This window comes from Cebidichthys violaceus, unplaced genomic scaffold, assembly GCF_023349555.1.
Source record: "Cebidichthys violaceus isolate CVI_PGR_0920_01 unplaced genomic scaffold, fCebVio1.0.p SCAF_25, whole genome shotgun sequence".
NCBI lineage: Eukaryota > Metazoa > Chordata > Actinopteri > Perciformes > Stichaeidae > Cebidichthys > Cebidichthys violaceus.
The window spans coordinates 4,183,366-4,205,419 of NW_027176428.1; the positions used below are offsets into that span (position 1 = coordinate 4,183,366).

At 40.6% G+C, this 22,054-nt stretch overlaps 1 pseudogene; it reads right to left on the reverse strand.

Moving 5' to 3' along the window:
* The window catches only part of LOC137879619 (MICOS complex subunit mic25a-like), a 52,800-nt pseudogene extending 30,877 nt beyond the window's left edge, over positions 1-21,923 (reverse strand).
* Positions 21,924-22,054: the final 131 nt, after the last annotated feature.

Below are 22,054 nucleotides of genomic sequence, written 5' to 3' on the forward strand. Positions count from 1 at the left end.
ATTGACATTTCCTGTTCTGCCAAAAGAATCGTGAACAACTCTATTCTTTTATCCATGGATGTGTACAAAATGGTCAGTTGGATCGTTATGGGAGGGATGTTACACCAGAAGTTAGTGATAGAACTACATTGTCTCTGGTCTTGGCAATAAGGAGTAATATGGGTAAAATGAGGAGACATGAGTTGTAAATGTAGTGTTTGGATGACAGCTTACCCAGTGGAAATGTTAGGGGTGTTGTTTTTGTGCGTTTCAACAATTTTTTTTTGTGTCTGTTGACAGAACAGACCCAGAGCAACAGCCCTAGCTCAGCTCTCATGACACCAGAGAAGTGGCAGCACTATCACTGGCACACATGCTCTGAGCTCTTCCCAGTCGTTTTGCTCCCATGGGGACAAAAGCCCAATGTGGAGAGACAGAAAGGGAGGGGTGATAACCCTCAATGGGGGGAAAAGCAAGGTTTTTTGGGGGTGTTGGAAAAGACTCATGGCGGGGATTAGTGCGGGTGCATGTATGCTGTGGGTGTGTGTAAGCTTGCATACATGCAGGTGTGTGACTAAATCTGTGTTTGTATATGAATGCTTGCGTTCAGATGATCCTTGTATGCACACTCTTCTGAACACCCTGCAGCAGGTGTGGATTGAGATGGGCTGATGTCAGGATTTTGAGGGGTGGTTTTTACGCTCTGCGCTTGGACGAAGGCGGATTAATTTCTTCCCTTTTTCTTTCGGAGGCAGCAGTCGACTAGGGGGAGGGGGATTAAAAAGAGGTGAATTTTAAACTGAGACTTGTTTACAGAGTCACAGGATATGTTGCCACAGGGAGACGGATATACTCCACCTGTACACTGGGAAGAGATTAGGGAGGCATCCACAAATAAATAGGGTGGAAAGGATTGGGAGTGAGGAGAAGTTGAAGATGCACTGGTATATGTTTGGGGGGGGGGGTCTCAGGGTCTCAGGATGTCTTTTAGTGGAAATGCAAAGTTGTGCAGTGAGGCCTCTCGATCACAATTACTTCTGAAGTGGACAGCATACACACACAAACCTGTCACATATAAAACACACGCATTAGTGTCAGTGGTGGATTCTAACAACATCCACAGCCTTTCGACAAACACAACAGTCTGTTATCGTCATTCATCCCTTAAGCAAACTGGACAGCAGAGCGTATTGTGTGTGTTTTCATACAGGTAAGCAACCCCCCCCACTCTCTCTCTCTCTCCTCTCTCTCTCTCTCTCTCTCTCTCTCTCTCTCTCTCTCCTCCTCTCTCTCTCTCTCTCTCTCTCTCCTCTCTCTCCTCTCTCTCTCTCTCTATAGCCTGTTAGAAGAGGCTGCTGCTAAGCCCAAGTAAAATGTTGATTCGGGGGGAAGATCACACACCAATTACAAGTGGATTCTCCTTCTAATCTTGCTGCTCTTGCCTTTGGCTTAAATCTCTGCCTCAGATTATCAACACATCAGCGCAATTGCATGCGGATGAGCGTCTAGTTGTGCACGTGTGTTTGTGTGTGCCAAAACAACACAGCGGTACAAAAGAGCTCCGACCTGCGAGATTCTCCGAGAATAAAAGCACAGAGCTGTCTTCACATGCTTGGATCATAACGTATGTGAAAAGTGAGACGTATTACTGTTTCAAATTGTGACTGACACAGGTCAGATACATAAATGCAAAACACAATTCAACGTTTAAGTGGCCATTTATTTCAGCCCAAACTGGTATTTGCCACAGGTATGAGGGAGTGAAAGGAAAGAAAAATAGGCAGGGTAAAGGAAAAAGGGGGGCATGAAAGGAGGCCGGGATGAATGGAGTGCGAGATTGGAAAATGAAGGAAGAGAAGGAGGGAGATGGACGCCGGCTCAGGATAGACTGTTTAATGCACAGTCCATATAGCCTCTTTATCTATCGCTCTCAGTCCCTCTCTTTCTCACTCCCTCATCCGCATGCAGGTCAGCTGCGAGCAAGTGAGGGGTGAAAAAAAAAAAAGGGCGATAGAAAAAGCGACTGCGGCAGAGAAAGATAGAGCATCCTCCACTCGTCTGCCAATCAGTCTCTTCCGTCAAGCATTGCAGCGCGTGCTGCACGGTGTGCAGGGGCCCTTCCATTTAACTCGGCTATGTAAAAGGTTTCCTCAGAGGCCTAAAGGAGGCGAGTGCCAGGGACTAGATAAGGTCCTCCCGTCTGCCTGATGGGGCCCCGCCGGATGGAGGGAGAGACAGGGAGAAGGATGGAGGAGGGGAGTCAAGTCCCAAAGAGTGTCTACTGAATACTGGGAGAGAGACACAGGATGGGGATTGAAGGATGAGGGAGGAAGGAGAGTGTATGTGTGTGTGTGCGTACATTTCCTCTTTTTTACCTTCCTGCATATGCTGTTTTCAGTTATTATGTATCCTTAATAACATCCATTACATCTTACTTTCTTTGGTCATTTGAGTTAGTCTGATAGTTTCCCTCCTTTCTTTACTTCACTCTCCTGCCTCTTGTCCTTTCCGTCCACTCCTAAAAGCATAATGCACTTTTTCCTGGCCTAAAAAAAATAAATAAAAATAAATAAATCACACACCAATACTAACCTTGCTTCTGACAAAGTCAAGCCACATTTATCAAACCACTGTGCTTGTGACTTTTACAGGGCGCAAAAATATCAACGACACATTAGCGCTTAAATGGAGGGAACACAGGTCATAATTTCTTAAAAGCATCCAACAAACAGCTTTTATTTTTTTCCATTTAAAAAAAAAAAAAAAAAAGACAACAGGGTTTGTGGCTAAAGGACACAGTGCTGAGAAAACCTCAGTACATTTGATTAGACAACTGAAGCTCGCTGAGCGAGACAACGCTGTGAGACCTCTCTTGAGTGCTGGTCCCCGACAGTGAGTCGTGACTCACATCTGCCTGCTGAAACTTTTCAATTAATTTACATTTCGACATTGGTATGTGGGCTCCACATTTCCAAGAGTGTCTTGTTTCTCAACAAGATTTTACTCCCCAAGGAGAGTGAGTAATACGTCACATCAAGACGAGTTTTGATATTCCGATGTGTGAAGACTTATTTTCAGTGAAAGCCTACCGGGTGTTTTTATCTTGTTTGGGAAGTCTCCTGTTAAGCACGTCAAAATGAGTGCTAAAAGGCTCGTATCATGCTCTCTGAACCCCCCCAAGAAAAAGAATGATTTGATCAAACGTCTTGGAAGGCAATGAATGCAATGCAACTAATGGACACACAAGAAAAAGCCTTTCCCATGAGTTCTGGCTATTTCCTTTAATAATATACGTGTTTATGAGACGGAAAATGGTTTCTTACCTTTTTCTCCAGTATTTCCAGTTGCTCTTTATAGAAGCTGGATATGCTGGCAGTTCATTCTCTTTCCTGCTCAGCTGTTTTGCCTGAGAAAGGAAAGAGAGAATAGAAGAAGAGGAGATAAATAAAAAAACAGACTTTTTTTTTTAGATTATGAAGAACAGCTATTGCAGAGGTTGTTTATATTGACACATGACAATTTACTGCACTAATATGACTTGTTTAGGCCTGTGTGTAAATATGAAATTCTGACTTCCTGGCAAAAAAGGAGGAAAAGAAAAAATCAATCGAGGCAGTAATTAAACTTCTCATTTTACATAGCTACTAAGTGGCTAGAATCACTGAACGGAATGGCCTAAAACATCACAATCACTTCTTAGCTTATGAGCATGACACACACACACACACACACACACACACACACACACACACAGCACACACACACACACACACACACACACGAGACACCAGTAGAGGTAAATGCTGAAGGAGAAGAAATGATGCAACCTGTTGCTCTCACTGCACAACAGACTGAGAAAACATGAAAAATGAGAAAAAATCGGTTGAAATACACATCCCACTTACATATAAACTATAACTCAAAGTTATCAATCAACTCTACATTATATTAACGCAACTTTATCAGCAGATGCACTACCACTTACGTAGATTACAGTACAGACATGTACCAATGTTTACCAAATGCAAGCTAAGCTCTTTTCTGTAGCAGAGAGCAAACAAAACATAAAATAGTTTCTTCTAAAAACAGATTAATGGCACAGATGTTTTAGGACACCGCGGTAAAAATAGGGATCATATCCTTCCACAGAGTGTAGTTATAGCATTAAATTGCAGGTTCATGTTTTTCAAAGCATTATTAATCTATGTGGAGCTTCACATATGTCACCTCATACACCCACCACTCGATGGATATATCACACATCTATGATGCTTGATCTATAATAATATGTTAAGTGCAACACACCTGCACCAACAAAGTAAAACCCAATAAAAAATGGCTATTTAATAGCAGGTCCAGAACTTACAAAACTAATCAGGTGGCGTGTGACTGACACTGCGGAGGCGGGGGCCTGACATGGCGATGCCGGCGTTAGGATGAGGTGAAAGGCTTTAACATGCCCGCTGAGCCCAAGCTTTGACAGGCAGCAAGACGGCAGATTTGCTGTAGGAAGACCCACAGTTTTGGGCCGTGGAGCAGCAGCATGCAAGCAGGGAAGATAGGAGGCAGACGTCAAAAAGATGCGCTGTGAAGACAAGTTGCCAGCTTCAGAAAGTTTTTAAAATTTCATTGAAAGATTCATTTTTTTTGGGGGGATTTACGTGAGGAAGTAATATGAGTTACGCAATGTGGACACCTTGTTTTTAACGAAACGAGGATTCACGGTGTATCAATATCATCAATCACTCATTCTGATAAAAGTGGAATGAAAAGGAATTCCTTTATGGTGACTATTTATCAAAATAACACCATAAACAGATTGGAAAAAGAGTAATAAGGAGCTGTTGCAGGGCTGTAAAAAGAAAATAACACAGATATAGTCAGAGGAGATGGGTATGATCGTATGTACGGTATTGCACATGTTACGTAACTCTCAACAGAGACGACAAAGACGCGAGATGGCAAACTTTTTTAGCTTCTTCCATCATCAGTCTGAAATTGATGATGAATCTGCTTCTTTCTCGCCTCTGTTGAGAGTCGCACAACACTAATCAGGCATGTGATCGGGAAAGTGTAACGTTAGCCAGAGCTATAAAAATGTCAGCAATTTTACACAATAAAAATCCCACCAGTAAAATGGCGAGGTGTTTGTACCGCAATGGTATCTGAAAGGTATTCAGTATCGGCCCGATACGCAAGTTTATCAGAACATCTCTAGCTATGATCCTTCACCATGCGATGAACTCAATGTCTTTTACAGTCCGCTAATCCATCAATCCATTTCTTTCTAGATTATTCAATCTGAATATAGCTTTCCTCTCGGAACATAAAAGCAATGCTCATACATTTTGCATGGTCAGTCACAGAGTTATGAGGATATGGGGCAGTGTCTTTACATGAAAAGATAATATCAAATCTATTTTCCAAAAACATACCACATACTGTATATCTAAATCGACTCACTCAAACTGAATTGAATGGCAGCTAACTGAATTGAATTGATGCACAAAAATCCCTGCGGCTTGGTATTGGATCTTAGTGCATCCGTCAGAAGTTTGGTCATGCTGTAGAGCGTATGCAGCGGTTCAAAGGAGGACTTCAACAGCTGTACAATGGGAATCACATACGGGGGCTACAAGGTCACATGTGCGTGGTGTACACAGGATGGTTGAATTATCTCCTATTGGAAGGATTGTCAATAGGGCGCTCGTGACCACACACTGCTTCTGAATAAGGGTGATGAGTGAAACAGTGCTGCAGCAGTATGAACACTATATGGTGCACGAACACAATGAAGCGGGCTGAGAGTGAGGCAGAAAAAGGCAGCAATGGGGCATAGATTTATGTAGGATGGAATAGTGTGTATTACACACAGACACACACACACACACACACACACACACACACACACACACAACACATAGTATATTGTGTTATGCCAAGGTGTAATGTTGACAGATTACTACACCCGAGTTGTGCATTAGTGAGTGTGATATAGATCAGATGGAGCAACGCCTTCTTCTCTGGATGATCTACTCATCTTCTGTGCTCGTTGCTGCTATGGGGAATACAGGAGAGGAGACTCGCAGTTACGCACGGACTGACATTACATTCATTGTGTTCCAATCTAATCTTATCCGAACTTAACAGGCACATGCATTCACAAAGAGCACATCTACAAATCCCTATTCTAGGCTCACTGCACTTTTTCTTTCTGCAGCCGGCTGTTTGATGCTTAAGGGCTGTGTGTGTGTGTGTGTGTGTGTGTGTGTGTGTGTGTGTGTGTGTGTGTGTGTGTGTGTGTGTGTGTGTGTGTGTGTGTGTGTTGTGTGTAAAATCACCTCTGCTAGCAGCACAGATGATGTGTAATTTTCTAGTTGAATACCTCCCAAAGTGTTGTTGTGTGGAATGGCGGCGGTGGCGGCGGCACACTCACAGCCTCGCTTTAATGCACAATGAAAACATGACATTTGAATAGAGAAGAGAGAGAGAGAGTGAAAGAGAGAAAGAAAAGGTAGAGAGGAAAAAAATCAAGGCACCAGCAATGGCAGTGTGGCTTACCCAGGCATCCAAATCTGCTGGCTAGGAGGGAGAGAAGGAGCAGGGGTTAGTCAGACGGTGGACGGGTGTGAGGGAGGCACAGGGTTGGACAAGATCAGAGAGACAACGAGAGGAAAGGATAAAAGGCCGGTATAAGGAGGAAGGTGAAGTAAAGATAAATTAAGAATACAGCCGTCAAAGAGTAATCAACACATTATGTACAAATCATACTGTAACCAAATAACTTGCTAGTTCTCTGAGGTAATGAAACAACATATGAAATTCTCCTCATTAATCATTTCAATGGGCATCCTGGCGGCACAGGCAGGTAAATCTCTTTCCACACGCAATGCAAGATGCAAATACACACAGAACAGTGGGCAACATCTCAGTGTTCCAACACAGCCTTTAAATGAGTAGCCAATAGACAAAAATTTGGTTGCTTGTATAATTTATGCATTGTCCAATTGGCTGAAAATCTACGATGAAAAATCACTGAGCGATTACCTATTATTATTATTATTATTACCGTTTCAGAATATGCAACTCGTAAGGTCTCACGACAATTGCGCTTGTGTGTCAAAAACATCAAATGAAAGTGAAGTGAAAGTATTGCTTACATAAAAATCCGCAATGAAAACCAAATAATTATGTAATAGTAGTCAATTATCAGCTTGCACATTAATGTTTAAAAGGCAATTAGTTGTAAATATATGGGTTCATTGACTATTTTACAACGGCTCTTAGTAGGCCAGTCAGAAAGGAGAAGTAGCAGCTTTTTATGATTTTTATGATAATTGACAAGCCTGTTGTATGTGTACCAGTCTTAAATGCATGATGATGATGATGAAATATGATATAATGTATATAAATAAGATACATGTACTTTTTTTCCTCATATCTCAATAATGCTACATACACATATATCATGATATAGCATGTTTTCTGGTAATTCAATAAATAAATAGTCTATATGAAATAACCACATTGTAAAGCCTATTTTTCCTGTGTGAATTAAATACTTAACAAATAAAAAAATATTTTCTCATTTAATAAGACCTTTTAGTGAAAAATGAACATAAGTTTCAAGTTAAATTACAAAGTGTGTGACCAAAATCATGTTCAGTTCAAGTATACAATGCAGACAAACAGCACACTGTATTTGGGTGTGTCTGGCCTTGCCCACTCAAACCAAGTGCTCCCAGTCCAGCATTAGAACAGAACAGAAAGGGATAGATTAGAGCGGTGGGTGGCTCTATGTTGCCATGCCTCATAAAAACACCATTCAGTTAAATGAGGTGAACTCACAAAGCCGGTTGCTGCAGAATGTGTGTGTGCGTGTGTGTGTGTTGGGTAATCTGCGTAACGGATACAACCGATGCCATCTGTTTAACCTCCATGCTCTTTGGGTGGCAGGCCCTAAACTGAATGTGTGTGTGTGTGTGCGTGAGAGTGTATGTGGAACCCCACAGAGTGCTCACAGGAGTGTGGAGGTCCCATTTCCATAGATGATAGACTTCTGAAAGGAGGTGAAGGCGCTTGTTGTGTTACGGATGCAGACAAACACACACCCAAGTAGTTTGGTGCGGTCCATGGGCCATAACGGACAAAGGCATTTCAGGTACAGCCACTCATTGTTTTTTTTGCAGCTCTGGGCTCTCTAGTGACCACCAGTCAGCAGCCTCAGTCTGCACATTAAGAGTCTGGATCAACTGAGCCAGCAAAAACACGAGCAGGAAAGTTCTCCAAATAGACCGAGGCTTAAATATTCCCCAGTATTTGTACCAAGATAAAGCTCAAACATGGAGCGTTAATGCATTATTAAACCAAGTTAATTGTGATCCTTTAGTAGTAAATAAGACCACAGACTGAGTGGCTTGTAGGTGTCACATGCCGTGGATGTATTAAACTGCTGTGAAGATGACATGGATAGTAGACCCAGCTGAATACTATATATTATATATCATTAATTTATGTTAACAATAACAATTTTCAAATTTCCACTCTTCCCTCCTCCTAAAGTAGAACATTTCTGTAACTAAACGAAACCGACAACTGACATCGACGCTCACTTCCTGCCGTGATGAGTCAGCCGTAAAGAGATAAGAAAGGAGCCATGGTTTGAACTTCGCTCTAAAGCTCTTTTGTTTTCAATTATTTTAAATCACGAATGTGAACAACTGATTGTGACACTGTGAACTCCTTTCAGGAAATACTGTCTGAAGATATGCGCCGCTATATATATATATATATATATATATATATACATATATATATATATATATATATATATATATATATACATATATATATATATATATATACATATATATATATATATATATATATATATATATATAAACATATATATATATATATATATACATATATATATATATATATATATATATATATACATATATATATATATACATATATATATATATATATATATATATATATATATATATATATATATATATATATATATATATATATATATATATATATACATATATATATATATATATATATATATATATATACATATATATATATATATATACGTATATATATATACATATATATATATATACATATATATATAATATATATATATATATATAATATATATATATATATATATATATACATATATATATATATATATACATATTTTAACAATGTTGAGTATCCCCCCCTCTCTATAATGGACGGCTCTTAACTCCACCACAACAATAAACTACTACAAACTAGTTCTGATAAAGGTTTGTATCAGTTTCAATCCTGGTCTTGAATTTATGTAGTCGCCCAATAATAGAGCGTGAATCGTTCGCACCAGTTTAACCTCTCGACATAATGCAATATATTGGATTATTATTAATTTATTTTAATTTTTTATTATTTCATGAAGACAAATTGGAGCTAAACCTTAGCTACATGTTCAATGCATCCCATCCGAACTGGAACATAACTTACAAAAACTATTCTATAGGTGAAAAGGGGCAAATCATTTACCAGCATAGTGAAATGAAGGATGACCCTTCTAACCTCACTGATTTAATGGATCTCAATACATTTGATTATCAGCGCTCACCCTGAATCATGTTTTCTATGGTTGTACCACTGGGGTCACCAGATGCACCAGCTTGACAATGCTTCATGCTTGATTTAGACTCCAAACCCCAATGGTCTGCCAACAGTGTGTGTGAGTGTGTGTGTGTGTGTGTGTGTGTGTGTGTGTGTGTGTGAAGCGCAAAAAGTGACAGAACTGTGACACGATGAGACCTTTTGGTCTCTAACACCATCTCACATGGTGAGATACGCTTCCTCGAAATCAATTATGTAAATACTGAATTATGCAAATGGAGCATTTGAATAAATCTGTGTGTTGGGGGGGGGGGGATTTTGGTGTGGTTTTTCTACTTGCAGTCAGGAGTGGAGAGAGTGAGAGAAAGAGACAGACAGAGACACAGAGAGAGAGAGAGAGAGGAGAGAGAGAGAGAGAGAGAGAGAGAGAGAGAGAGAGAGTGTGTGTGAGAGTGAGAGAGAGAGAGTGAAAATGAGGATTAGGCTGGAGAATGTCCACTGGCACAGTTTGTGCAGTCACACTCCTGATTTGGCTTTTTAATTAGGGAGAAAAAGAGAAAGGCAGAGACATAGACAAAGAGAAGAAAATAAGAGCTAAATCACTGACAGGTCTCTTCCTGTCATATCTCTGTGGAAATACGCACGGTAAGCATATTCATCATGTGTGCCGGTTAATAAATGTCATTGATACAACCGAGTGCTTTCACTCCAGCTCTAGTTTGGTCCATGCTGACCCTTAGGTAAACCTCCAGAATGTGGAATTGCCCTCAAAGGCACAATGAACGATGTTATGTTGCATCACTTTCAAAAAAAGGACAGAATAAAGTACAGAATAAAGCTTTTACTTTTGACATCATCAAAGGACTTTGGGATACTTAAACACAGGGAAAACACTGTTATCACTTTAACAATTTAAATTGAAATGCCTCAGCAACTTAAAATCACAAAGCTGTTCCTTATACCGTCTGTATTCAAATTATATCCACATAATATGTATTCACCATATACAGATGATCAACTACTTTTTTGTTCATTGCTGCTCATCTTTAATTGAACATAAACAACTCCAAACAAAAGCCATACATTTTATGACATTTCAGCAAATCTGTGGTACCGTAACGTGACAAACTTCTTCTGGCGTACGGCACTATGAGTCAGCTGACAAATATAAAATGATGTACTCATAACACTAGATGATATATGACTGTCATAGAAGTAGAATTCAAATTATGAAAAATATTGATATCTGATTTGTATAAGTCTATGTCTTTAAATTCACACGGGAGGCATTTGTAAAATGTGCACTATGTCACAAACAAACTTGGCAGTGGTATCTGCAGTATTTGTATTATATTTGTGTATATGGGTAGCAGTTCAGTACGTACAGGGAGTGTCAGAGACAGGAAGTCAGGATGTACGAGGACGGCCATCACCAGCAGCATGCGAGTCGAGCCGTTGTACTGAGCAATGTTAGCAGGGGAAAGCATGGCAGTCAACTCAAACTGCACAGCCTCCGTCAGAGCAAGACAGCGGTCCAAATACATATCCACGACTCATCACACCTGTGCGTGATATGCACACCTGCATGCACCCACGAAAAAACACACATCAGCATGCACGCAGTACAGAGGAGATACCAGAGGCACGGAGTGGTTACTGTAGCCGTTTGCTCATTAAATGTGTGTTCTCGTCGCATCGGGGGAGGTTAAATGAATTAACACTTCATCATCAGCCCCGCTTTCACACCACAGACTGTCACACAGACAGATAGAGACCGAAAAAAAAAAAAAGGCAGAGAGATAGAAACAGGATGGAGAAAGAGAGACGTCGGGGCGGACGAGAGGAAGAGGTTTTGTTGGGGAGAAAAATGAAGGACGGAGGAAATGAGAGAAGATAAGAAAAGAGAGGAGAGAGAGAGAGAGAGAGAGAGAGAGAGAGAGAGAGAGAGGGAGAGAGAGAGAGAGAGAGAGAGAGAGAGAGGCCCTTTACATATTCTCATTAGCTCCATCTCTTTCACTCCAATTTCTTCTCATTTTGCCTAAAATAATGACTTTCAGCAATGTTTTATGTCCACAGATCAATCTTCTGAAATCGCTTACTCTGCTCTGGAAAAATCTCATGGACTATAGACATGAACAGGATGGTGAGACTGGACTCTGATTAGGTTTAGCTGTTTTAATTCACCAACAGGACCAAATCAAGAACATGACCACCTGTACAGTTTCACTATCGATGTCCTTGGCATTGGATTTTCATTTATTGTCTGGATTTTGCTTGAAATCCTGAAATCTTCTAATTTAAAGAAAAAAAAAAAATTCCCAACAAAACAATATCCAGAAAGATTGCAGCGATTATTTGAACGCAGTGCTCCAACCAGCAGAAACACAGTCTCATTAATGAACGTTTTGAGTCCTCCGTGTACTAATACTGGGCAACGGTAAAACACGTTAAAACACAAGTAAAATGTTCAGTTTGAAAACAAACTTTCCTTACAAAAACACTGTTGTGTCTCAGGGTAACATGAGATATGATTCCACATGTGAAAAAACTGACGTTCAGAATTTATAAATCGCATTTCTTTCTTGACTGTGATAAATGCAATTTAACCTGCCTAACTGCTCAGAGGATAAGAAATCTGAAGTTCAGAAACCTTTGACTTGTACTTTGATTGTTCCAGCATAAATCCTTATATTCCCATACGAGAACAAGCATCTGGGAAACTCTACGTTTCCTCTGGATAATAAGTCTTGTCCAGCTGTCTCATTACATCCCGACCGCTCTCTGATGGGAGGAGGTATTCCACTCCTACTCATTTGTCCTTTGAACCGACAGGATTTGTGCTCCCCCCACACACCTCCTCCCTCCCTCACTCGCTGCTCTACACCGATCAAAATCTCCTCAGTTGGTGAACGCTCTGCTCGTCAGCAATTACCGTCGCTCGAGACGATGGAGGAGTCCTGTGCGGGTGTGCATGTGTGTGTGTGTGCACAAAGGGCTTAGCTGCTTTAACATGCAGAAAAGATGTCAAGTCTGTGATTACACTCGCTGATAACAAGTGGTTTAGCCGTGTGTGAATGCGTGTCTGAATTGCTGTTGTATTTGACGTCGTCGTTTTCTATGAGAAAGGAAATTATACCTGTGAGTTTATATCCGTGTGTGTGTGTGCACATATATTTACCTTCACAGTGTCACACTCAAAAAGCCATCGTTATGGTAAAGACCCACTTGGCGTCAACATAAATCTCTCTCTCACTCCACTGCCATAGCTTTCTCTTACTCTATTTCATTGATCCAGCTTTCTCCTCTTCTCTGGATCCTTGCACCCATTCGCTTCCCCCTCTTCCATCCTGTCTTTGGCTAACAAGCAGCGTCAGCCATCTAGCCGGCTGGCTGTCGGAGTCAGACATCTGAATATATTACTAAACCACACTCCGAGTCTCTTCTCGCCGCCTTTCAGCTCCTACAGCCCATCCCTGTCCGTGTTTCTCTCTCTCTCTGAGCTCGCCGGCCTAATGCTGGCTGCCTTAGCCGTCGCTGACTACTGGATATTGGTTAAAAATGTGCTTTTTTTCCAGATATAACAGATATCCTTAGTGTGTGAATCTGCACTATGTGCTTATTCTTGCAACAAATAACTACCGGGTGATGGACAGACATTGAACAGATGCACAGCGTGGCATCTTATTGTTACGTTTGCTACTGTGTGATTTGTATTGCTTTGTAATCTGTTCCAACAATGATGTGATATTATCTGCTGAAAAACAACGGATTGATGGTTCTCATTTTAGATTCACGTCGTCATCTTGGGGTCAAGCGGGGGGGGGGGGGGGAGAGACTGCTAGTTTAGTGAGGACAGAGGACATGGTGGGTAGAAACGCTTCATTTGCCATCAAATCGTAGATTTGATGTGTGATGAAGTCTTTAAACGTGTCACAGATTAAATTATATGTAATAATGGAAATAAAAGAAACAATTTAAAAAAAAACATGTTTAAAGAAATCTTTAAAAGTAAGGGTATTAGATGAAACAGCTGCTGTGCTCATTTTTCCATCTCAGGTCTGACTTCAATGAATGCTGGGCTTTTCACCCAGGTTTCCATCATCTTTCTTTTGGACAATGTCAAATGCTTCGCTCCGAGTCATCATTCACACACACACACACACACACACACACACACACACACTAAGGACAGGGACTGAGGGGTTGAAAAGAGAAAGATATTAAAAATAATGAGAGACCGAGAAGAAGGAATAAATGCTGGGAGAACACGTTGCTCAGGAGCACATGTTGCTGTGCAGAGCATGCATCCATCCAGCGTTTTAATCCCCTGGCAAACCCACACATGCTTCAACAATGCCATCTAGTGACTATTTACAGGGTTACATCCTCACAAACATCCCACATTCAAACACAGGACAAATCAACCAATAACTCAGAATATGCAGCCACGGGTAATATGTGGTCAAAATTAATGAGAAAGGGAACAGGGTGGGTCCAACTTCACAGCAAGGGAATTAAAACACCTCAACAAACAATAGCATACTACTACAGCCTGACAGAGATGTTTACCAAAATATAAAAAATATGGAGAGAAGACCCGATTTGCTGTTCAGCTGCCTACTCGACACTCTGGCTAGTTTGTTAAAGGAAAGAGCTGGTGTGAGAAAACAGGAACATTGGGGGTGACCACACATTTCAGCTCAAACTGTACAACTGACAACATTCTCACAATAAGATATCATTCTTTACAGTTAAATAGAGGATTTCAATTCCTTTTTTTACAGAAATGCACGGCTTCATTACAATCAAATCTTAGCTAAACTGATTTGGCTTTTTACCACTGTTGCATTGTGGGAAATTTGAATCATAGGGAACATATGTAATGTGAGTTTGTGTCGAGGAGTCGAGGAAATGTCCCACCTGGGTTTGAATGGACCAGAAGAGACGAGGGAACAAAGACAAGACGGTATGACGCATGAAGAGGAACCTATTTCCTACACTGAAATTAATATGAAAATTGCCTCCAGGGTTAATAAACGTCTGGACCGAGTAAAACGGAATCGAGGTGAGGGGAATTAAGGTGACTTCCGCTGATGCAGAGACAGTCAAAACCCAAATATGAATGTAATACTGAAGCATGCACGCACGTCGACACTTACGAAACACACTTTTAACAAGATTTGTTAGGTTCGTAAATGTCAGCTGTTTGAAGGACTGCTTGCATAAATCTGCAAAGGATCAACTGTAACTTTAGTTATTTGTCCTGCTTGTCCATCGCTGGTTTTTCATTAGAGACGGCAAAAGCTATCTTTTTATAAACAGGAAATGAAAGCAAATAAACAGACTGGTTATAAACATTCACCCACGACTCCCCCCAAAAAAATAGTAAAGTCTATTCTTCTCACCCACCACGGAAGCTTCAGAAATTCAACAGCTTAAAGCAGATGCTTGTGTGTGAGATGCTCAGCACTGAATGCCTGTGCATACTAATAGCGTTTTGTTTGCGGCACGAATGACACCTCTGAGGTGGAGAGAATAGTCGGGGGGGGGGGGAGAGACAAACACAGGAGGTGCTAATGAAAGAAAGGAGAGGTGAAGAGACGAGGTGTTACTGGAACGTGTCTTCACTCAAGGTGTAACTGTGGAAGGCCTGAATGTAGTCTCAAAACTACGGAAGCTTACATGTCGAAGAAGCCACGTCGTAAACACTCTTTAACAGCACTTTGGTAGGCTGGGTGAATAGCAACGAGAGGGATGCGGTGCAGAAGGAGCAGTTGGCACACAAAACAAACAAATAAAGAAAATATTGAGGAGCACACATATTGCGACATTCCCCGGTGTGTGTTTTAATATCAGCTTTGCAAACTTCATTAAAATGATGGAATGAAGGTGGAGGGATATTCAGCAACAATTAGAGTTTATCAGTCACTGCCAGTATTCAGAAATTGATTCTCTGACAAAGTATAGACGCTGCTCTCTAAACAGCAGCGACACGGCAGAGCTACAAGTGTGAGAGCGGAGAACAATGGAACCGAGGGGAAACGAGGGAGACGTGGGTTCACCAAATTTGTTGACTGAATCTAGTACAACTTTGACTTCTAACTGTTCCTTTTTAAAATAAACGTGTTGTGTGTGAGAGAGTGATATAGCGAGACCTAAGTTAGGCTATAGTAGCAGCATTCTAACTGGCTTTAAAAAATAAAATAAAATTGTCTCTGTTCGAGTCCGTGCGTCAGAAAGACAGAAGGAAGATCTTCAGTTTCCAAAAAGACCGTTTATTACTCTTTTGTACTTTGTGTAACTAAGACGCATGCCCAGTAAATGATCATATGATATGCGTTTTCAGGCGCGGTATTATGGACAGAGAGTATTTCTGTAACGGCATTAAAAAACAAAAATGTATTAGTGGATGTGGTTAGCCTTGACCAATCACTGTGGAACATCAAAAAAGGAGCTTTTCACCACTTTTAGACTTTCTGAACAACATCTTAGAGCAACGGTACCTATCGGCACAAGTAGGTGTTCATACCCCTCATGAAAAAATGCGGCATTGAAGGAATGAATTAACACCATCAGATGCTACGAAGGGAAAATACATTTTGTACCAAACAAAAGTGTAAATACCACAGTACAAAAGAAGCTTAAAAATATAATATGCAAGATGCTAAAATGATATAGTGTTGATTGAACTGTGGATGAACCGTGCAAGCAGATATCCCCCACAACACACACACACACACACACACACACACACACACACACACACACACACACACACACACACACACACACACACACACACACACACACACACACACACACACTCCTCTGATATACAATTCGACACAGAGCCTGTTTATTGCACAGGTATGCACAGATACAGACGCAGATATATTCATACACATAAATAGTCCCAGCGGTGGCGGTTGGCACTGAGAGAGGAGTAATGTGAGTGTTTGTGACAGGCAGCCTGAGGCAGTGTGGGGAGCAGATCAGCTCTGTGACACCTTGTACCCCCCAACACTAACGCACAGCCTGCCTGCTGGGGAGCCAGGAGTGCATGTGGGGGGGGCTTCTCGCTATATATATATATATATATATATATATATATATATATATATATATATATATATATATATATATATATATATATATATATATATATATATATATATGTCTTTGTGTGTTGCGATGGCGTCACAGCAGTATGTGCGGGAATGCATGACTGTGTGTCTGTCTTCTCCTCTGTCAGTCCCCAAACTACTCAAAGTGAAGCGTTTTATGGTGGAATGATTTCTTTAAAAAGGCATCCAGCTGTGTTGTTGCCAGTGGATACAAGGTCGATGGATAATGCAGAGGTGAGGGAAGCCCACCTGCTAAGCAGAGAGATGTGATAGTGGTGGAGCTTTTAAAACAGATTCCCTGATAGTGTCAACCTAGTGCTGGGCGGTGTGACCAAAAATGTGTATCACGGTATTTTTTAAGATCCTGGCGGTTTCACGGTATATCACGGTACTTTTTTTCTCCCTTGACTGTGTTTTTCTATAGGTTTATAGTGGCTTACTCTACTGTCAGGAGTACATAGAATGTAAAAACATTTTAATGTCATCATGTATAAAGGCTTTGATTACTTGAGGGTTTGCTTGGCCCCATGACATGTTACAATATATGAAGGAATCACAATGCATGAAACAGTGGCAGAATGTAAACAATTTGTATTGTGCAAACTGCAATGTAGTAAAAACAGAACTTAAAATTTTAAAATTTTAAGACACTATAAACTGACCAACACTGTTGTAGAAAAGTGGGCGACTGTACGTAGGGTCCAGTTTAGCCTATATTGAGGGCTGTATACAGCACCTTTTAAGTACACACACACACACACACACACACACACACACACACACACACACACACACACACACACACACACACACACACACACACACACACACACACGCTGACTGGATGTATTGACTTGTCAAGTCAGGAAAAAGTAGAAAACAAAGCAGTGAGCTAAAAGTGTTCAGTTTCACATTGTGAGGCAACATTATTAAATTGAGCCTGTATCAGTGTGAGCTAAGCCAGCGGCTTCAGTCAGTATTCATTACAGCTCGCCAACACAACAAAAAAAGACACTGCAGGACGAATTAATTAGAGAGGAGAGACAGAGTTGAAGAAAATCCAGAGTGTTCAATATTATTATAACAAAGCAAAGCAAGTAAAAAAACAAAACAGCGGTGAGGGAATTGCAAATTAATGATCAGCAATAGATCACTGCTCATCAAATATAGATATGTAAGTAAAATGAAAAACCAGGTTGACAAACACACAAATCTCTCTGGCGATCACCTCTCGTTCGCTCTCACACACTGCACTGTTGATCGACTCATTCTCAATTTGACAGGAGTCTGTTTCGACGTGCACATTTTAAACAGTGACAAAGCAGAGCTATCACAGAAAGCACACAAAAATCAATGCCATCGCTTTATCTAAATGTAAACACAAAACGCACACTAGTTTCTTCTTCACGTGGCGCTTTGGAAACCGGACTACTGCTGGGAGGGGGGGGGGGGGATCAGATGACAGAAATGCATCTGAACCATGTGACTGCGACGGGTATAAGCGTTAACAATCATAGCAGAAGCCAACGTTGTTCATGTTCTTGTTCCCATCCTATAATGAATACTGTTATTGTTAATATATAGATTGTTGAAATGGATAATCATAGTTTTACCCAATAGGCTACAAGGACCATCACATGTCCCTGCTCTGATAAAGTACAGATTTTCTGTTGTATTGTTATTGTTATTGTTGTTGTATATCCTATATTTTGTTAAAATACTTTGTCATCAATAGTACATAGCCATATCTTATATATATTAAGTGTGTGTTCTCTATAATATGACATTTTAACATTATTTAGGTGGAGGCTTCAAATGGCTCCTGCCTCTTCCTGCACTGAGATATTATTTATCTCTGTTATGTTTGTGTTTTACTCAAATGTTTGATAGACCGCTTTTTCAAAAATGTGTTTGGTTTGGTTTGCCCTCTGCAATATAGAAACCAGGGTTGTAGTAATAATTCTACATCCTAATAATTCAATAATTCACCAGTGACTCAGTCCAGAGGTGCCATTCAAAGTCTTAACAGTAGAGGGTGCTGTTGAGTTCTACAAAGGCTTTCTGGAGGAAACGTACTGCTCCTGCTAAATGATTATGGTCAAATGTGTAATTAAGTCATATTCTGAATTTAAAACATTGCATCTTTGCCTTAACAAACACAATGATACATATATTTTATGAAATTTGAATATTAAAAGTGTCACACTGAGATATGTGTTTGTATATTATTTGTATTGTTTCTATATTAAAAATGTTTGCCTATTTCACACCTTAAGTTTAGTTCAGGACTCAACCTGCCTGAAGCCCAAAAAACACTGATATAAGTTAATAAGAAACGGCAAAATTATGGATCAGACAAGTTGTTTTAAACTTTTAAATAAAAAAATTCTATAACAAATAAAATTGACGCGATGCCAAGTTTTAGTGTGAAAATGCAGCATTATCTTACGAAGAGAGGTTTGTTGAAAATTAAGGTTAAATGTACACATCTTTATTAAAAATAATGAATGGGTGCCTTTGTCTGTTGCAGCTTCAGAGGACACACTTACAAAACAAGGGAAAGGACGAAAGTAAATAATAATAGCTGTCTAGATAAAAAGCATTGAATAAATGTGTAAGGAACTCCTTGTTTAATGCCCATGGTCACATGGTCACAGCTACTGTGTAACACAGATGGTCTGCGGTTTTGACAAAGTGCAGCTGACTCACGGTCTAGACCCAGAAAGCAGCACTAACCAGTATCTTTGCCTTTTCTTGCTCTTCGTGGGCTTTTCCTTTCTCCATGAGGAGGGCAGGGGTCAGCTCGTCCGGGTCCTTGGGTGCTGCCGTCTCTCTCTCCTTCTGGGCCAGTCTGGCCAACTGCTCCTGCACCAGAGCCTGCTGACGCTCAAAGCTGAGTTAGGGGAAGATAAGCACTGTTTTTTTAACCTTCATTCATCCAATGAAAGTCTGCTAAACATGCACGTTCTTGTTCACACAAGGAGCTACTCAGCAAAAACCTATTGCAGGGTTATTGTATTGGGTTTCCTAAAATACTTCTTCTACAGTACCTGAAACAACTTGTATCTTGACCAAGAGTCCACTTCTGTAACTCTCTAATTTTCTTTAACTACATCAGTAAGATCACATTATTGAGGTTTGGCACAAAACACTGAACAAAATATAATAATATACTATCTACTGTGTCTAACACGTTTTCAGGAAACAGCATTACAGTGACAGAGGCTAAGAATTGTTGGACTTGCTAACAAGTAAATCTACAGAGGTGCAGGATAGTATATGAGCATTCCAGCAGCATAGCAACACGCCCGCTGTACACACAGAGTCATTTAGCACAGGCTGTGTTGACAGGTCACTCGACATGTGTGTGTTCTCCATAAACATTGCACGTTAGCTTCAAGTGTCTGTTATTTCACACATCCATCACCTCCATTGGCCTTTAGTTGCCTGTGTCAACGCAAAGGGCCCTACATGTATTATGGGATAGGATCAAATATTCTGCACAAGTTGCAATAATCAATTGACATCTGAGGGGGGCATCTAATTCCAAGTTAGCCAATACCAAAGCATAAGTTCCATGCAGAGTTATGAGAACCAACTTTTTGCGGATTTCCTCCTGGACTTCTGTAGTGGAGGGTCCTGTTGGTTTTGGACCTGAAAATAAAACGGGATAAACATCAATAAAATACTATTAACAATTACAAGTAACAGTTGTTTGACCGAGCCAAACGCAAACTCTCTAAAACCAAGTGTAAATACCCAAATACATGTAACTAAATCACACATTTTAGGTTTACTATATAAAGTCACACAGCCATAAAATTGACCTTTATTGACGCTGTTCTGTTCTCGTCGGTCACTGTGTGAGGACGTTTGCTGACACAGTGGGCCTCCCAGTGGGAGCTCTGTGAGAGAGTAAAAGGTCTTGGACTGGGACTTACTTGGTGGTGACTTGGCGCCGTCAGACCCCTGAGACTCCCTCATCCGCCGGAGCACATCCTCTGAGAGCTGGACAGGAATGTGAGAATTAACAAATGTACACATAAACACATAAACACACACACACACACACACACACACACACACACACACACACACACACACACACACACACACACACAAGCCCGTTTGGTGTCTTCGAAAGCATCATATTAAAAAGGCTCACAAGTTTAGGAGTCCACCAGCTAGCCTGCTGAAATGCTCTTGAGCAAGTCACTCACTTACTTGCTTGACATGCTCCAGATGTGCTGCTGTACAGCTGTGACTCTCCTCTCTCTGACCCTCCTGAATAATAAGACAACGAGTAGCTTATCTGCCTAACGTGGTATGATAAACACAACATTCATTTAATCCAACTGTAACGCTACAATTTGAAGGTTCACCAGCGAATACAATTGCAAACTAAGCTTTTTATAAAACTAAAACTGTCTAAGGTTTAGTTTTTGCAACCTTTAGCTCCCTAAATCTCTACATGTAACGTTAAGGTTACAGTTAAATAACGTAACTGTAAACCTACACTACTCTAGTGAACGTTGTTGACGTAGCTAATCTAGCGTTAGCTGACACTTACGTTAACTGTATGCTCATGAAGATATGTCAGCAAGTTAAAGTTGCACTGCGTCATAGCAGCGTAAATGTCTACTTTAATGATATTTTACTACCAGCTAAACACGCCGTAACTCAGGCTGTTATAAGGTAACTTAGCATGCTAACCAAGGCAGTGAGTAACGGTAACGCTATCTGAGCATAACGGAGAGAAGAGGGTATGACCCGGTTCATTTGAGGACATGGGACCTGTCAGTGAACCTCAGACCATTATGTTACTAGCTAACCGTCACTCTTACGTTACTAGCTAACCGTCATTACCCGACATACCCGATATCAAAACCAACTCAAACTTTGGCTCTGAATTTTAACAATTAGAGGAAAACGTTACATTACATCTACCTTCACTCCTTCAATTACTGTGACCTTCTCGTTCTCGTCGAGTCCGAATGACACTTTCCTCGACGTGCTGCCGTTACCTCCCATTTTCACCAGCGGTTCGTTGGCACCTGGTTTGCAAAAAATAATAAAAACCTTGCCGGGTGATGGGACAGAGACATAAGTGAGAGAAAGCGGCTGGAATCGCCGCCACAGCGACAGGGTGGTTGAAATAAACCAATAAAGGTCAAACTGGCGCTACAGTATTCTCTTGTCTCATTGGTCGGATAAAATAATTCGGACTCATGACTCATAGTCGCATGAATTAAAAGGGTCGATGGGAAGTGTAGTTGAAGAAGTCTGATTTATGTGAGACGTTTAAAGACAAGCACAACATA